Below are 17,586 nucleotides of genomic sequence, written 5' to 3'. Positions count from 1 at the left end.
AATTAAGAAGCCAAATTCAAAAATCCATTGCCATTTAGCATATGAGAAGTAAAGTAGAAAGAGACTATGATTTTTTTACTTTAATGACAATTAAGAAGCCAAATTCAAAAATCCATTGCCATTTAGCATAGTCCAAAATCTCATCAAAATGGGAGAGAACATAGCTAGGAAATTGTTGGAGAGACAAGATAGATCGACTTTCTAGGTTGCTTGTAAGATTCCCAAGGAGAAGAACTAAGAGAGTATCTCATTGTTGAGATATCACAAGAGGTGTGGAAGCTCTAGCTAGAATGGAGATATCCTATCCTTGAACCAAATAAACTAGCCTATTCTACCTTTTCCAACTAAACCAAAAGCCAAATGTGCTTTAGTGTCCATAATTAAGAAGGCATGGGAGTGATATGATGCCGAGAAGCATGACATGCATAACTTTTCCAAAATTCCCAATGTCAACACTTCACAAAGAGAGAAAAATATATATCTTCTAGTTACCAGATCTATGACCATCCTTCAACAATTTCCTTTAAAAGTTCACAAACAGTCCAAATCGTGCATTCATAGTTACTTGTAATTATCTCCACACCTAATAGTCAAGCTCTTGCAATAGCCATCAACTCCCTATGAGGATGGCCTACCACCTTTATTGTTTGATATCAACACAAGGATTGACCATATTGCTATGGCAAGATTTCATCTACAAGCTCTACTATTTCCATCTTACTATGTAGCCTTACTAAAGGATATGGTAGACAACAGATTTACACATTGCACTCATTTGTTCTATCTAGAGTCACCCATTGAGCTCTAAGAATTTCTCAAGTAGTATCTTCTTAGTAAGAGGTGACTTTCCCATATCTTGTAGCCACTCCTTGTAGAGTGAATTAGTTGTCTCGTTTATACATTCACTCAAAAAAAAGGAAAATAACAAAATAAAAGAGAGCAAAAGCTCATTGATTAGTTTATTGCACTTGAATTTCATCGTGCCTAGGCGTCCTTGAGTTAGATGTGTCCAATGGCTTTAGTCGATTAGCTCTCTCTCTAACCTCCTAGTCCTTCCCTCACTACTTAGTCTCACGGTAGGGCATCTTGCGCTTACTTGAATGACCTATCATCCTAAGCTTAGCACCACACAATAACTTTTCACCAAATGGATCCTCAAGTGTGGGACAATGCTTTAGGCTTTGCTAGGAGTTTGGTCCATCTCCTAGTTACATATGCACGTTCACAAATCAATGCACAAATTGACTAGACAAACCCCTTAATGAGAATACAAGTTGGCTTGCAAGATTTTTGCGAAAGACCGTTTGAAGACCCATCCACATAGTGGCCTCCATCATTAGTTATCCATGGTTCCTTCTTCAGTAGTGCCATCCATGATCCTTCATGCAACTATCATCAACAAGAGTGTTATCTACTTTGGCACCCATTCTCCATTAGCAAAGGCACATTCTTTACCAATAGTAGTCATTTCTCTCCATCGTCACTATATTTCCATCAACCATCCAACATTTTGCATCTACCTTTGACATGATTACAGTGGGATAATGTAGAGGTGTAACATTAAGAGTATTTCGAAAGGCCAAAGTGAAATATAGTCAAAGGCAACTATGCAAGATCAAAGCACAAGCATATGCATAATTTTTTGTGGATATTATTTTTTAGAGCTACATTGTATGATTATTGCACACTTGTGATATTTTGTGAACATATCATTATCATCATTCTGTTATTTTGTGAGATTTGGGCTCACTACATTCGTGTACAATATATCAATTCCCATTGTTTGTAGTTGTATTTGTCACATCCGCAACTATTGTCTAGATTGTGCACATGAATATGTAATTATAAAAGCATAGAATAGGTCCATTTAGGTTAAGGTACAAGTATGCTTCAAGGAATGACTACGGCCTAGAGCCCACAAAGTGGGAAGGATGCCTAACAGAGGATCCACATCCTAATTCATAGTTGTGGAAACCCTAAAATGCAAAAAGGACGCAAAGCTTGAAATGGAAATGGGCTGCCACCTTAGAGAGGGGACCTAACCCTAACCTTATTTTGGTCTATATAAGGATGGGAGGTCACAATTTTATTTACCCTTTAAGTGCGTATAGGCTACAAGGCCTCTATCACTGCAACTATTAAAACTTCCTATTGTATTTACCCTTTAGGTGCGTAGAGGCTGTGAGGCCTCTATCGCTTCAACTATTAAAGCTTCCTATTCACTTCTTCTATTCCATCATCTTGTCTCCATTGGAGAGAGAGAGAGAGAGAGAGAGAGAGAGAGAGAGAGAGAGAGAGAGAGAGAGAGAGAGGTATATTAAATGAGGAATTGAGGAAACCTGAAGCTCTTTGTTGTCTTTTTGCTCTTCTTCTTCTCCATCTCTTCTTTCAGCATTGGCATACTTGGTGGTGGATGTAGAGAAGCAATGGCATCAAATTGTGTTTCCTGGATTATGGAACCATCATCAAGTCTTCGAGACATCAGACTATAACTCAAATGCAAGAAGGTAAGATAGGCAAGTTCACTACAAGTTGAACCTAGCCTTGTGTTCTTGCTTTCTTGGATTGTGGAGAGAAGGATGCATGGATAGTTAGAGCGGAATGTTGAGAAGACAAGGTGAGAGATTGTTGGTGAAGTGTTAACTGTCAGATGAACAAGGTGAAAAATCTGGAAAAGCTAAAGCAGAAGACAAAGGTCGAGGCAAAGTGAAACGGAAGACAAAGGCGCGCCAAGAAAAATCTAGAAACACAAGAATCGCAAAAAGTCCCAAATAAGGAAAAAATGCGCACAAGGAAAAGCGCAAGTCAATACTTTTGTAAAAGAGCACAAGTGCATCGTGATTCAATTTAAGGAGTGCCGAGCTCTCACCCTGCAATTTGTAAATGTGGATAGGCTGTGGAAAGGAAGCTAGGAAGATAGAATGACAATGGGAAAAAGGGCCTAGACTATGGCCGGCCATGTTAAAAAGGGGATAAGGGGATGATCACCCAAAAAGGGATTTAGGGTTTTGTATATAAAGTTGAAAAATGAATGAGAAGCTCATTCTTGTGTGTGGCCAAAAGTGGGTCTCCTCTTCTTCTTCTTCTTCTTCTTCTTCTTGCTTGCTTGAGCTTGTGCTTGAGAGAGGGAGTGTGAGAGTGTGAGGGAGTGAGTGTGTGAGGGTGAGGGACCGAGGAGGAGAAGCTCTCCATCTTCTCCTCTCTTCTTCTCTTCTCTTCTCTTCTCTTCTCTTGCTCGCGGCGATGGAGCTTAGAGCGTGGAGCTTGAGGATGGAGCTTGCTTGAAGCTTGCACTTGGATCATGGAGCTATCGGAGTGCGCGGGAGAGGAGGTAACTTGATCGGCATGAAGGTAAGCTCACTACGCCCGTAAGGTAGGCATTGTGTGTCGGCTATGTGAGAGGTAGCCATGGCCGCTCGGCTTGAAACGCTTGATCAATAAGCAGTCTGTAGGTCTCGGGGTAGAGCTCCGTAGCTCCCCTTCATTTTGGTTCCGTTGTCGGGACCCAATGAATCGAGCCTTGAGTGTCGCGCGCATCGAATCGAGCATAGAAGTAGGGTTTGTAGCCCGAACCGAGATAGTTAGGAGATTTAGGAGGTTTTGATCCTTGGAGCAAGTAAGTATTTTGATTTGTTGTTGAATATTAGAGTAGGACCATCCATCTCCATCTCTAGTTTTGATTTTGGTTGCATTAGGTTAAGATTAGGATAGGAAAAAGAAGGAAAACAGAAGGGTTCTACTGCTGCTGCTACTGGAAACAAGGAAATCGTGAAGTGCTAATCGATTCGAGCACCACATCGTTTCCAGGTGTGCCTGGCAGTTCCTTGCATTATTTTGCACCTGTTTGGAAAGCACGGGATGATTCGAGGGAGTAGACGTTGACCTCGAAGCATCGCGCGCAACCCGCGGACCGTCGTCTGCGCAGTCGCGGACCAGCCTGCGTCCGAGTCCCAGAATCGGACCACCCGATTTCTGGAGTCGGACTGTTCAATTGCCAAAATCGGACCCCCGCAGAGGGGGCTCCTCCGCACTTGCCCCAAGTAGGTTGGAGAGAAAACGCGTGTCGTGACAGGTTCTCCAAATTGGACCCTAGTGTAGTAATGGCTCTACACGAGCATGGATTCTCACTTGCAAAAGAGCAACCAAAAGCCCATACCCGAATAGAGAGAAACAGAGACCCTAGAACATCAATGGGCCAATCTAGCTAACAAGAGCAAAAAGGCCACACTGCAAAAACACATAAGTGTTGCATTCGGACTGCATCTAGTCAAAGCGAAAAGCAACATCAAGCTACTACAGCAAGAATGACTAGATATGACAGTCCTGACAATAGATGCTCCTTGAATAGCACTGCACTGACGATCCAAGACATCAGTGGAGAATCCACATCTGGTCGTGCAGTTGGGGACTCAAGGGCATTTGTCAGAAGGCTTAAATTTACAAGCCAAGACCCGGAAGACGAAGACATAGTGCCACCTGCTTATCTTAGGGTCAAACTCACCACGAAAAGAGAGCATACTATCGATGCTCTGATTGATGAAGGAGCAGATTTTAATATCTTGACCTATGAATCATGGACCCTACTGGGCCAACCAAAACTCACACAGACTAATGCAACTCTTAGCCCTTATGAGGGACACCCACAAGCACTCATAGGGAAGTGAAAAATCCTTGCAACAATTAAAACTGAAAGCTTGTCTATCCTATTTCATGTTGCTCCAAATGGTGCTAATTACGGGAAGGAAACCCTCCTAGGAAGACCCTTCAAAAGGGCAACCAAGTGTGAAACCGACTATGTAGCACAAAGATACACCTGACACTACCGGGTGTGAGGATAGTCGCAACCTTTAACAAGGGTGACCTCATCAAACCTCAAGGGAAAGGCAAGGAGGGTGCTGACATAACAATCAATCCTGCTAACGAGAGCAAGGACTTGCTGGAAGAGTTTATACGAGCACAGGTCGAACAACGAGAACCAGTGATGAGTGAGGTCATGCTTGAAACAAGAAGGTCAAGAGACAATGCCAAGGATGGGCTTTGGACTTATAAATATCATAGAAGACCCCAAAAGAAGCCTAAGCCTTATAGACGAAGGCATCAATGGAGGGTTAGCACAATGCCACAATGGATATCCAAAGCATTGCTACGTGCTCAAGGGTATTATATAGGTAACCCATGGATTTGGGTGCCAAAACCCCTTGCTAAACCTCCCTTGTCGATTGAAGGCCAGATCATATCAAGACCAAAGAAGCGTAGAAGGAGATCTAAATGAAAAATCAAGTCTCGAGTCAACAACGGTGGAGTGACCGAGCCCCTCATGGTCAAAATCAAGAAGCCAAACGGGACCAATCGGAGGGTAGATCTTTAGCCTAGCATGCTTGACAAGCAGATATCAGATGTAATCGTTGAGGATACGCAAAAGCCACCAGTGCCTAAGGAGCCTTTGATTCCCTAAGAGGATAGCAGGCATCATAGGCACAACATTGCTCATGGCAAGGTTAAATGCTCAACAAAGCAAATAGCAAAATCATCTAACAACCACGAGAAAATCTCCCAGCCAGTGTCAAAGCCATTTAGGAGTCCCAAGTCTCCTACACCCTCTTCCCCTAAACGGACACAGGAAGCACAACAGTCGTCAAGTGTGGCTACTCAATCCCAATCTCTACCTACATCAGAGCTTCCAAATGTCCAAGAGCCAGGACACAACACCACCCTTAGCTCTCAACCTAAGGATATGCCTGTGCAATCCACCGTGGCTAGCTCAACTGTCGTGGCTAGCTCAACTGATACTCGATCTATGCAAGTGAATGCTCTAAGGGCAAAAAAAGACACGACCACTTCCAATCGGCCTAAGGACTTGACACCGCAATCTACCAATAATAGCAAGTCCACTGAACTAGCTGCTATTACTTCCAATCAGGGATCACAGCAGTCACAGCCCTTGGCTGTGACAATGCCCCTTGTGGAACGTGTCCTTAGTAGTTTACCTATGGAGGAGGTGTCGCAACCAACTTCATTGATAACTCTAGTACTTCCAAAGCACCTAAAGTCTAGGCTAGAGGAGTTAAACACAAGGGAAGAGCTAGACTCTCTAAAAAGGGAGGCAGTTGTACCCTCACAACCTAGCGAGGCTATTCAGCAAGCCACGGCTATGTCCCATAAGGACACACTAGAGAAAGAGGATGTTGAGGCCCAACCAAGCACATCAACGGTTGACCTAGTCCAGGGTCCTAAGTCGTTGAGAGATGCACCTTCACTAACCAAGAAAAAGAGGAGGAAACAATGAAAACAATAGCAGTTACAAGTGGTTGTGGACCCCAAGAACATTGATACCAAGAGCGCTGGAGAGCTGAGCAATAAAGCATCAAGTCCATCCACCAATGACCCCATTGATGCCTCTCCTAATAGCGGTGAAACCTCAGACACATCCATGTGCTCTGAAAAATCAAAGTAGTCATTACCATCAACGGTTGCTTGCAACACTCAATCCACCGACAACAGAACTCGCATTGACCAATCAAGAGTGGATACAACGCTGTCACAACAGGGTGACAAATTTATACCAGTCACATCCAAGGAGAACCATGACGCAATAACAAAGCCTCAGGAGAAACATGGAAACCCCAAGAGCATAAGAAATCCTAGCGTTGACCAATCTTGCTCGTCTAGGCTTGAGCCCCCAGCTATGCTAAAGCCTAGGCAATCTCCTAGAACCTGGCATGAGATAGCACCGAGCAAGCCCTCATTGAACATAGAAGTGTCAGAGAATGCTTAACTGAGTTGGATGCTAAGCTCAAAGTGTTCGCACGTGTCTATGTCCTGGGAGACATGAGCGCATTCCCTAAAGAGCAGCTTGAAGAATACTTGCCATTTTCCTTATCCTGGGAAGAGCAAGAACATATTGTCAAGCATTATAACAAGCTCCTCCATGAACGCATGCGACGCATCTCTGACGAGGAAGCCGACAAACTATGCTTAACTGTAACATTCAATGATGTGCTCTGCCAACCAAATCTCTTAGAGATAGAGCAACTAAAGTGACAATCAGAGGGTCGAAGTCAACTTGAATAACGTTGGTGTGAAAATCGTGTTGCAATGGCCAAACTAGGAGCCCAAATCATGACAGTCTCAGAGGAGCGATTGGCCAATTGGCGATCTCAAAGAGACCCAACTTATGTGGCACCAACTTCCTTTTGAGTGCTGACTGCCATTCAGGGTACGCTAAAACTAGCCAAGAGAACTCTCTATCTGATAAGGTTCTCTTTAAGGAGGAGTTACATGTTGCCAGTAGACTCGGACAAGGTTCCATGTTACTCGATGTTGCAAACTATCTATCGATATTGAGTAAGCTACCCCACGAGTACTAGATGCGTGTGCCACACTCCAGGACTTCTACAATTGGCTTTTGTCCTCGTGAAGTGACATGGATTCGTAAATATGTACATAAATAAACAATGAATTTTGTGACCTTGTATAGACAATATCAACACACACAAGCAATGATATTCAAGTGTAGGGAGAAGAGTTGGATCCAACAGGCTAAGCTCCTCAGGTCCTCCTCTCACCATGCATTTAGAAGTTGTGTGACCATTCCTGCCTCCAGGTGGAGGGCATGCATTACCACCATACGAAGCCCTTACCAACATCTTAGATGGTGTAGACAAGGTACCATCCCTTTCTATACACCTTTCCTCCTTTCCGGTCTATCCTTCTGAGGATGAGCCCTGCCCACTCCATGACAACCAGTCCACGCAACTTAGCATAAGTTAAGATCTGCTAATGGCTGGAGGCAAAACGAACATCATGATGGGGGCCATCCCTCTACAATAAACATTGCATGCCTCACCTCTCCCCTCCTCATCATATGCGCTTGATAACCCACTGTATAATCCCTTCCATGCGAATAGTTTTATCCTGCCTCAAGGCCTAATCCTTGGTTCATATTTTGCAGGTCCCCCTATGGTAGCCGACATGGAGCACCCACTGCAGCTAGCTTGCAAGGACGCTATTCGCTGTCGAAGGGAGCATGTAGCACAAGCTCCTCCACTGGAACGCTACATACCTACCCTTAAAAGGTATGAAAACACTACAAGATAAAGGCCCTATAGACGTGCACTATACATGCGAAATAGCGGGCGGATTTATCAACACATCTATTGATGCTAGTATATAGAACACATCTATATACCCATGTTTTTAAACGCGCTTATAGATGCGAAAATAAATGCACATATTTTTCATTTCTCATAAAGTCCCTAAATATGACCAAACATCTTAACAGCTAGTATTTTTTTGAATACATTACCAACTTTACTTCTTTCTAAGTATTACAAATATACATCCAATCATTCAAAGCTAATTATATATGCTACAATGAATGATCAATCTCATCTTCAATGAGATCGGCCCTTGCTAGACTATCTACCTCTAGGTCTATGTTACCAATAGGCAATGAAACAAATAAGTCTATCCCACTGTCAGATATATTTCTATGCTTAATTTCTTCATCATCATCTGCAACCATATCGTTATCCTCTTCTGCACTTCCTTGAACATCCTCGCGGGGATCATCTTGCACTGCATCATGTATATCATCGATCATGGCATCATCATGTGCATCATCATTGATTGTTGGATTGTCATCAACTATCTCTATGTTGGTAGCATTGCCATATATTGATTTTGAACGATTAGATATGGGGATGACGTGCCACCATTGGTTATTGTTTACCAGTGGGTGATACACAACCTGCATTTAAAAAACAAAAAGTAAGCAACTTAGATATTTATTGTATTTTGAGAATGTATCAAGAAGTAATATATATGAAAATAAATAGCTTCTAATATACCTCCTTGCATTGTTGAGGTAGTACAAATGTGTTATTCTTGCCTTGGTGAAATTTTGTAGAGTCAATCACTACAAAACCACTTGGATGACGTCTAATTGTGCAATGCTCACCCATTGTTACTACTTCTTTAAACCACTTCACATCTAGTACATATATAAAAAATTGCCTAAAGTCAAGCTTTAAAATATCTTGGATCAAGCCACAATAACCTTCCATGGTGCCATTGGTATCCTGGAAGTTTGCAAGAATACCACAATCCTGGGTATTTCTCTTATCATCTATACGTTGAGTTCGAAAATGTTTGCCTTCACATCAAATAGCATTGAACAATGTACACTAGTAGTATATTGTTGAGATCATATTAATGATTTAGTTAAAGATGAAACATGTGAAATTATTATATCATATATAACTAAAGATAATTTAATTATAAGTATGTCTCACCTTTGTTAAGCAACCTCGTGCGTATTCCCACTCCTCTTGCGATATATCCATCGCGTCCTCTTTTTCCATCTTCTCCATTTCTTCATGTCGCCAATCTATATCAATATAACGTGGAAACACACTTAACTGTTTTGGATATGGGACATTATATCCATGTCTAGCACGAAATGATTGCCTTTCGCTTACTCTTCTTGCCCTTGCTTCTTTATATAGTGTCACCCATTTGCTCATTACTTTGCTGTTAAGCACACAATATAAAGTGCTCTAGAAAAAACATCCACCTTGCATGAACTACCCCACAAATTGCGATCTCATCAATCAGATGTACGAGTAAGTGTACTTGAGTAGTCAAAATGGAGCGAGGAAAAGTTTCCTCCACCAAACAAACCACCTCAATAGACAATACTCGAGCCTCTTGCAACATATTTGGATTGATTTCCTTCAAACTCACAAATCTACTAACATGCAATTGAAAACGATGATTAGTTTTGTCCATAAATTCAAGCGGGTTTACTATGTGATGTACGTAATATGTAAACTAAAAAATAAGTATAAAGTATACATACCTCGCGAGCTTACCCATCTTGTAAATGATATCACGCACATCTTTCAAAACACAATGGGATATGTTAGTAGGAAGGATGAACTGTATGTAAATATTCATACATTGTTAATTAATCTACATAGTTACTCCACTAATTAATATATTTATGGCTATGAAAATCCTTACCTTAATCATTTTGTGCCAATCGTGAGACTTCAAACCGGATAGTTGCTCCACACCTCTTTTCTTTTTCTTTATGAAGGCTCCCTTGAGGCATCTCATATATCTTGTGGGAGTTCGAAAGCTACATATTTGCTGCTTCACCATCTTTTCTTCAGTCTTCGGCAACATCCAAGGTGCACGCGGTAACTCGATCTTTCCTCTGGGTCCGATGCATGGCCAAGCTCGTCTCATATGTCCAACGCTACGTAAATCCTCCCTTACATTGACAGAATCATGAGCCCCAATTAAGTGATCCCATAATGTAGAGGCAACATTCTTGAATATATCCATGGGGTCCAATAGGTGATTGATCTTGAGTTCAGTCCAATATGGGAGACGAAAAAATATAGAGAATCTGAGGCACAAACAATATATTATTTCTCGTTCTTATAATGGAGTGTACTTTAAAAACAAACAAAAGAAGTAAACTAGTTACCGACTCATGCCGAGTGGAGGATGATCATTGACGTGTGTCCAAGTGTCCTTCCAATCTTGAATGGTCAGAGATTGTGGAGTTCTTCCATTAGTGGGGGGTTCATATTTGGGGTGGTCAATAGGAAGAAAATGATGATGATTGTCATCACTAATCATGTCTATCTATCACTTCATGAAAATAATGAGGGAAGGAAATAAGAGTAAAAATAGGATAGGAGGAAGTAAGATCCAAAGAGTAAAGAACAAGAGCCAAGCAGCAAGGAAGAGAAGAAGAATCAAGCAACCTACCAAGGGAAGGGAGAAGGAGGACAAGGAGCTTGCAACCTAGCCGCCACCGTCGGAACAAGCAAAGAAGGTGAGTTCTTCTTCTCTCTCTCAATCTTGATTGCTTTCTCTTTGTCCGTTTGTCTCTCTCGCTCTCTCTTTACATGCTTTAGACTGTCATCTATGGAGGTTTTTTGCACATTTTTTATAACAGTTTGCAAAGTATGGTCGGACTTTGCACGTGTGTGAGTGCATTTAGATGGCAGTGTAGACGCAGGTATAGATGCAGGAATAGACGCATCTATACATGTGTCTATACCTGCGTCTCGATTGTGAAGACACAATGTCTCATCCTCATTGGAGGATGTACTGTCTGTTGACTTAGCATGTCCCATACTAGTAGAAGATGATGACATAATTACACCTGAATCATAAGGACATATATGGTTTCATTTGGTATATATATCATCTTCCCTAAATGCATTGATACTTACAACATGGAGGCAAACATTTTGATATTGAAAGAATAGGAAAGTCGTGTTGATCCAAAAACAACCAAAAGCTAGCATTTAATTAGTTTAATTGTAATTGCGCATCTATCGGCGTATGTAATATGTCTTATCTGCGCATATACACGTGCAGTTACACGTGCTTACAGACGCGTCACGTAAATATTTAAAAAAAATTTAAAAAGTTGTGGCTTTCTTTTCAAACCAGTGCTTTCCTATGTTTTTTGCGCGTTTTCTACAGTTCAAGCTCAACATCACTAATCATGTCTATCTATCACTTCATGAACACAATGAGGGAAGGAAATAAGAGTAAAAAGAGGACAGGAGGAAGGAAGAGCCAAAGAGTAAAAAACAAGAGCCAAACAGCAAGGAAGAGAAGAAGAATCAAACAACCTATCAAGGGAAGGGAGAAGGAGGACAAAGAGCTTGCAACCTAACAGCCACCCATCGGAACAAGCAAAGAAGGTGAGTTCTTCTTCTCTCTCTCTCAATTTTGTTTGCTTTCTCTTTGTCTGTTTCTCTCTCTCTCTCTCTCTCTCTCTCTCTCTCTCTCTCTCTCTCTCTCTCTCTCTCTCTCTCTCTCTCTCTCTCTCTCTCTCTCTCTACATGCTTTAGACTGTTATCTATGGAGGTTTTTTGCGCATTTTTTATAACAGTTTGCAAAGTATGGTCTGACTTTACGCGTCTGTCAGCGCATCTAGATGACAGTGTAGACACAGGTATAGATGCAGGAATAGATACGCTAATAGACGTAAGTATAGATGCAATATGTAATATGTTTTATCTGCACAGGGTAGTAATGGATTTTTGCTTGTGTAGATGTGGAATCCTGGATCTTCCAGCACTGATCCTGAGTTGGAATGCATGAACAACACCTTAGTGGAATTTTTAGAGGTATTAATAGTTGTCTTGGAGGTTTTCCGAACAAGGAGCAATTCATGGGGGAGATGACCAGTTATCTTGGTCGCCCTTCCTGCAGAGGAGATTTTTAGTGTCATGTCTGGGACACCTATCACATCTTTGCCTAGCACTGCCGCACAAACACCAAACCTTGGCACACCAAACCTTGGTACACCTCTACTAATAGGTACTCCACGCACTATGCATACACAAAGATCAACTGATGCACAGGGATCAGTTGAAGTACATGGATCGGCCAAAGCATGTGCATCTACAAAAGCACGTGCATCGAGTGAGGTAGGGGTAGTGCCCGTCAAGGGAGAAGGGAGAGTCATGAGGGAGGACAAGGAGGTTGAGGGCTTTGTGGGGGTTGCCTAGGAGGTGGCTCTCAATCACCCTCATCGAGAAATGAGAGAGGTGAGCCTCCACAAATGTACTACTCTGTCACATATATTAGTGGTATCTTGCATAATCCTGAGGGGAGGGAAGTGATAGCCTACTTGAGGAGTCTCATGCATTCCACATACAAAGATTGTATGATTCCCTTCAAGCACCAAAAAAATGGTTTGTGGCAAGAGGTGCTGCGGGCAGCACATAGAAGGTACCCTAATCCCGAGAATTCACAATTCTCAGATGATTGGGGACGATCAAAGGTGAGAGACGTGCTTCATAACAAGAGGTATAACCTTATGACGCGTGCCGAGTCACTGCGGAGATAAGAGCAGGGGCGCCCTGGATATGGCCAACCACCCAAGTGTCACCGCAGGGAGTGGAAAGAGGCCAAGAAGAGAGCAACAGAGAAAAGGACAAGTCGCCAGCATGCAGAGGCGCGACGTATCCAGATGGCAACCATGGGATCGTCGCATTATGGATTGGTGGCAGGGAGTCATGGGAGGCTGAGTTTGTAAGTATAATTTGATTTTTTTAAATTAAATTTTGTAATTTGTTTCAATTCATTATGTAGTATGTTCTAATACGTTGTATGTTAAAATTGTTTTGTAGTATCATATCGTTGGTAGGATGCCTACTCCTAGAGAGGTAGGCTACCATCGAGGCCATAACCGGGTGTCCACTTGGCAGCATTTCTACGAGGAGGGACTCATCACAGAGGAGCAATATAATCATGCCATGAGGATTCCACAACCAGAAGAGGTATGTTTTATTTTTTACATGAAAAGTATAGGTAACTCTAATTTATTATTTGTAATGGTATTTGTATACCGTAATCCTTTGTGTAGGCGAACCCTGATGCAGTTGAGGATAGCGAAGGGGGGACTAGCAGTAGTGGTGGCGGCACCGGCACCGGTAGCAGTGGTAGTAGCGACGATGATGCCTCTTCTGAGGAGATGTAGAGGAGTCCCATGCATGCATGCCTCCCCTTGGCTTGTAGTTTTTATTTTTGATATGTATTACTTTCAACTAGTGCTTGCGACCATGACCATGCTTGAGGTCACAAGCACTAGAACTCGTCATGTAAAAATGTTTCATCTATATATATATATATATATGAAATTTCGTGTTCTACATACATTGTTTTGTTTTCAGTACAAAAATCTTCGAAATATGTACAAATGTTTCAGCACAGTACCCTCATCATGTGTTATTATCAATATATGGACTTTGGCTCTCCACATTCTTTTGCTTTCAGTGTAATAATCTTTCTCTGTTTTTCCTAAGCATACAATTTGATGTTGATGGAGGGAAAAAAACCAGACAATATGTGGCCCACATGCTCTCTGGTTTTTTTTTTCATACCTCTGTTTTGCGCGTCTAAATTGTAGGAAAAATGCGCGTCTATTATCGTCAAAAAATTACAGAGTATACGCCTTTGTAGACGCGCAGTTACGCGCGTGTATAGACGCTAAATATGAATATATCTACTTTTTTATAAGTATGATTATATATTTACGGAGCACGTCAGTATGAGCGTGTAGGTTTCACTATAAGCGTGCTTGTAGATGCGAAATTTTAGACGCGGCAGTAGACGCCGTAATAAACGCGCCCGACATTTTTTAACACAGTTTAAATATTGCGTCTACAAGCGCATCTATGGAGCCTTTTTGTTGTAGTGAAAGAAACGAGGCCCCAAGCAACATCGCCTCGAACGTAGGTCAAAAAATCCACAGGCCAAGGGAATAGAAGCTCAAGGAAGCACATGGGGTATAGCAACACCGGTCGTGCAGGCTCCCATCAGACGCTCGGACACCAGGTGCTCAAAATAAGAAAGGGCAACTCGAGACAAGCAAAAATTTAATACATTGTTTAAAAGCATTCTGGAGACAATTGCGGCCAGGGACTACACCATCCGGGTCCCAGCCGACATTTTCCCCGCCTAGCCTCACAGGAGCCCCTCACCAGCATAGCCTCAGTCGCCCGACCACCCAGACTCGCCTCGCCTCGTACAAATAGAGTAGCCCCATCTTGTATAAAAGGCTTATAAAATGCTACCTGGCCATGACTTTTTACCTTTAAATGGTTAAGTGCTGACATGTTCCCCAATTGTACAGACTTTTCATATTTGTGTTTAATATATTTCACGTCTTTAGCAAAAAAAAAAAGCTAATCAAGCGCAGGTGATAAGTATCTAAGCCAATACCATGGAATTCAGATAAGTGATGTCTCCTTGAGTTGCACTGGTTTATTATAGTTGCGGCATATGCCGTGCATGTACTCTCGTGAAGTAACAAGTGGATGCAGGATGATGCAGGTCTTTGTGTGAAAGTGTTCAATGCCCAAGTCACCGCAAGACCACCGACCCCACAAAGAGCCGCGATAAAGCCACGCTGTTGAAAGCAAAAATCACTCGTGCGAGTGCCCATGTCGCATGGCCCAAAGCATGATCTTAACCACTTCCTCTTTCTGGGTTACACTCTACACCGGGCACTCACGGCAGCTATTACCCCAATTGTACCAACATTGCGCATTCCAAAGAGGGTTGCAATATCTCAAGTGTATCTCCCCATCTCAACGACTGCTTCTCTAACAACGAGGCTAGGGCACAATCATCACTGTAATATCCATTTCCTGAGCCTTCGAAGCTTGACATTTCCCAACCCATTGAAAGGTTGATAGCCTCAACATATTGCAATGGTTGTACAAATGCAAGTCTTCAAAAAAAAGGGGAAAAAAAAAGAGAAAGTAGGAAAGAAGGAAATAAAGAAATAAAGAAAAAATAACAAGAAAAGGAAACGAAAAAGAAAATGAAAAATGAAAAAATATTTTTTTTTAAAGGAAAAGATACGAAGCACCCATGATCAAAGCACAACACCTAGGGGTCCTCAAATTAGGTACGTCTAGTGACCTTGGTCGACTGGCTCCGTCCCTAGTCCCCTAGCCCTTTAGCATCACCCACAATTGTTCAGGGCACATCAAGGGCAGGACATACCTAGGGAGCTTGTCTCACCTATGGTTAGACCTGTCACCCTGACCCATTGGCACAATTCCCTCTTACACTCTGCCTTAATACCATTGCAATCAATTGTGGTAAGCACTGCACGAATGGCCATGAAAAGTACGCCGTCCTCATCAAGCAAGTCCAATAGCTCCCAACTACCGAAAGTGCGGTGTCCCTATGTTCTATTATGCTACGTCGTGCAGTCACAATGCAAAGGATGTCTCATATACCTTCACGTGTACTTATTCTCAACATGGACAACTTTGCTTCATCCACACATTGTTACGAGAAACCAACCATGGTCTTCTAATTACATAATATCTAAGTATGCACGAGCACGAGCATAATATCTGCACCGAAATATATACACATTTTGGGTCCTTAAGTGCAGGAAAATACTCTCAACTTGCTTAGAGTTTGACCTGTCTCCCAAACTAATTGAACTATGTCTTGTGCATGATAGAGAAGACTAGCACTACCCCTAGGGAGAGACCTCCTATGAGAGGTTTTCAATTGCAGGTATTGAAGACTCCAACAAAAGTGTCGTTCGCTCTTCATCGACACCCAACTCTGAACTCTTATCCTTTATCATCCTACAAGCCCGCCAAGAACCATCAATGCAATCCCCAACAAACAACAACCCTACCACCAGCCACCTAGCCCACCAACATGCCCCCAACGAACTTCCTCCACACCACCACCAACACTCCTCCACGGCAACCATCGATGTCCCTTCCTCCCACATCTTCAGTGCAGGCCAAAGCCTGCCACCGACGATGGTGAGTGCCATGGGACAGGCACTCGTCTAGGAGGGGGGTAATATTAACCGTCAGATGAACAAGGTGGAAAATCTAGAAAAGCTAAAGCAGAAGACAAAGGCCAAGGCAAAGTGAAATGGAAGACAAAGGCCGCAAGAAAAATCTAGAAACACAAGAATCGCAGAAAAGTCCCAAATAAGGAAAAAAGGCGCACAAGGAAAAACACAAGTCAATACTTTTGTAAAAGAGCGCAAGCGCATCGTGATTTAATTTAAGGAGCGTCGGACTCTCACCCATGCAATTTGTAAATGTGGACGGGCGGTGGAAAGGAAGCTAGGAAGATAGAAGGACAATGGGAAAAAGGGCCTAGACCACGGCCGGCCATGTAAAAAAGGGGATAAGGGGATGACCGCCCAAAAAGGGATTTAGGGTTTTGTATATAAAGTTGAAAAGTAAATGAGAAGCTTATTCTTATGTGTGGCCAAAAGTAGGCCTCCTCTTCTTCTTCTTCTTGCTTGCTTGAGCTTGTGCTTGAGAGAGGGAGTGTAAGAGTGTGAGGGAGTGAGTCTGTGAGGGTGAGGGACCGGGGAGGAGAAGCTCTCCATCTTCTCCTCTCTTCTTCTCTTCTCTTGTCTTGCTCGTGGCGATGGAGCTTGGAGCGTGGAGCTTGAGGATGGAGCTTACTTGAAGCTTGCACTTGGATCGTGGAGCTACCGGAGTGCGCGGGAGAGGAGATAACTCGATCAGCATGAAGGTAAGCTCACTACGCCCGTAAGGTAGCCATTGTGTGTCGGCTATGTGAGAGGTAGCCATGGCCGCTCGGCTTGAAACGCTTGATCAATAAGTGGTCTGTAGGTCTCGGGGTAGAGCTCTGTAGCTCCCCTCCATGAAGTGAGTTGTAACTTTTGAAAGAAAAGAAGTTTATCCAATGTCTCGACTATTGTGGGTTTAGCCCAACAATAGCATACATATTTATGTGCCACTAGACGAGCATTTGACACTCTCAAAAGTGGAGAAAAAGTATTAATGAAATAATCACCTCCTTATCACTATGCAAGTTGGGTGCTCATATCTCTGCTTAGGCGGCAAGACTTGGTTGTCCAAGATTGTCCATTGGGTGTAAATTGGGAAATAATCACCTCCTTATCAATATACAAGTTGGGTGCTCAGATCTCTCCTTAGGTGACAATACTTGGTTGTCCAAGATTGTCCTCAAAAGTGGAGGAAAACTATTAATGAAATAATTACCTCCTTATTGTTATGCAAG

The 17,586-nt window shown here is 42.6% G+C and overlaps 1 long non-coding RNA gene across 2 annotated transcripts; it reads left to right on the top strand.

The window, feature by feature from the left end:
- Positions 1-3,103: 3,103 nt before the first annotated feature.
- LOC148032972 (uncharacterized) lies at positions 3,104-13,651 on the top strand. 2 transcript variants are annotated; one of them, XR_015691694.1, is made up of 4 exons: positions 3,104-11,732; positions 12,087-13,071; positions 13,170-13,319; positions 13,406-13,651. It is a non-coding gene; the product is annotated as an uncharacterized LOC148032972 (long non-coding RNA). The 2 variants fall into 2 exon arrangements; XR_015691695.1 differs by lacking the exon at positions 12,087-13,071.
- The last annotated feature ends 3,935 nt before the right edge of the window (positions 13,652-17,586 follow it).

Source organism: Lygodium microphyllum, chromosome 8, assembly GCF_053477565.2.
Source record: "Lygodium microphyllum isolate KBCC chromosome 8, Lygodium_microphyllum_v1.1.10, whole genome shotgun sequence".
Taxonomy (NCBI): Eukaryota; Viridiplantae; Streptophyta; class Polypodiopsida; order Schizaeales; family Lygodiaceae; genus Lygodium; species Lygodium microphyllum.
Note: the sequence above shows the minus strand (reverse complement) of the source record. Positions and strands in the feature narration are given on the sequence as shown.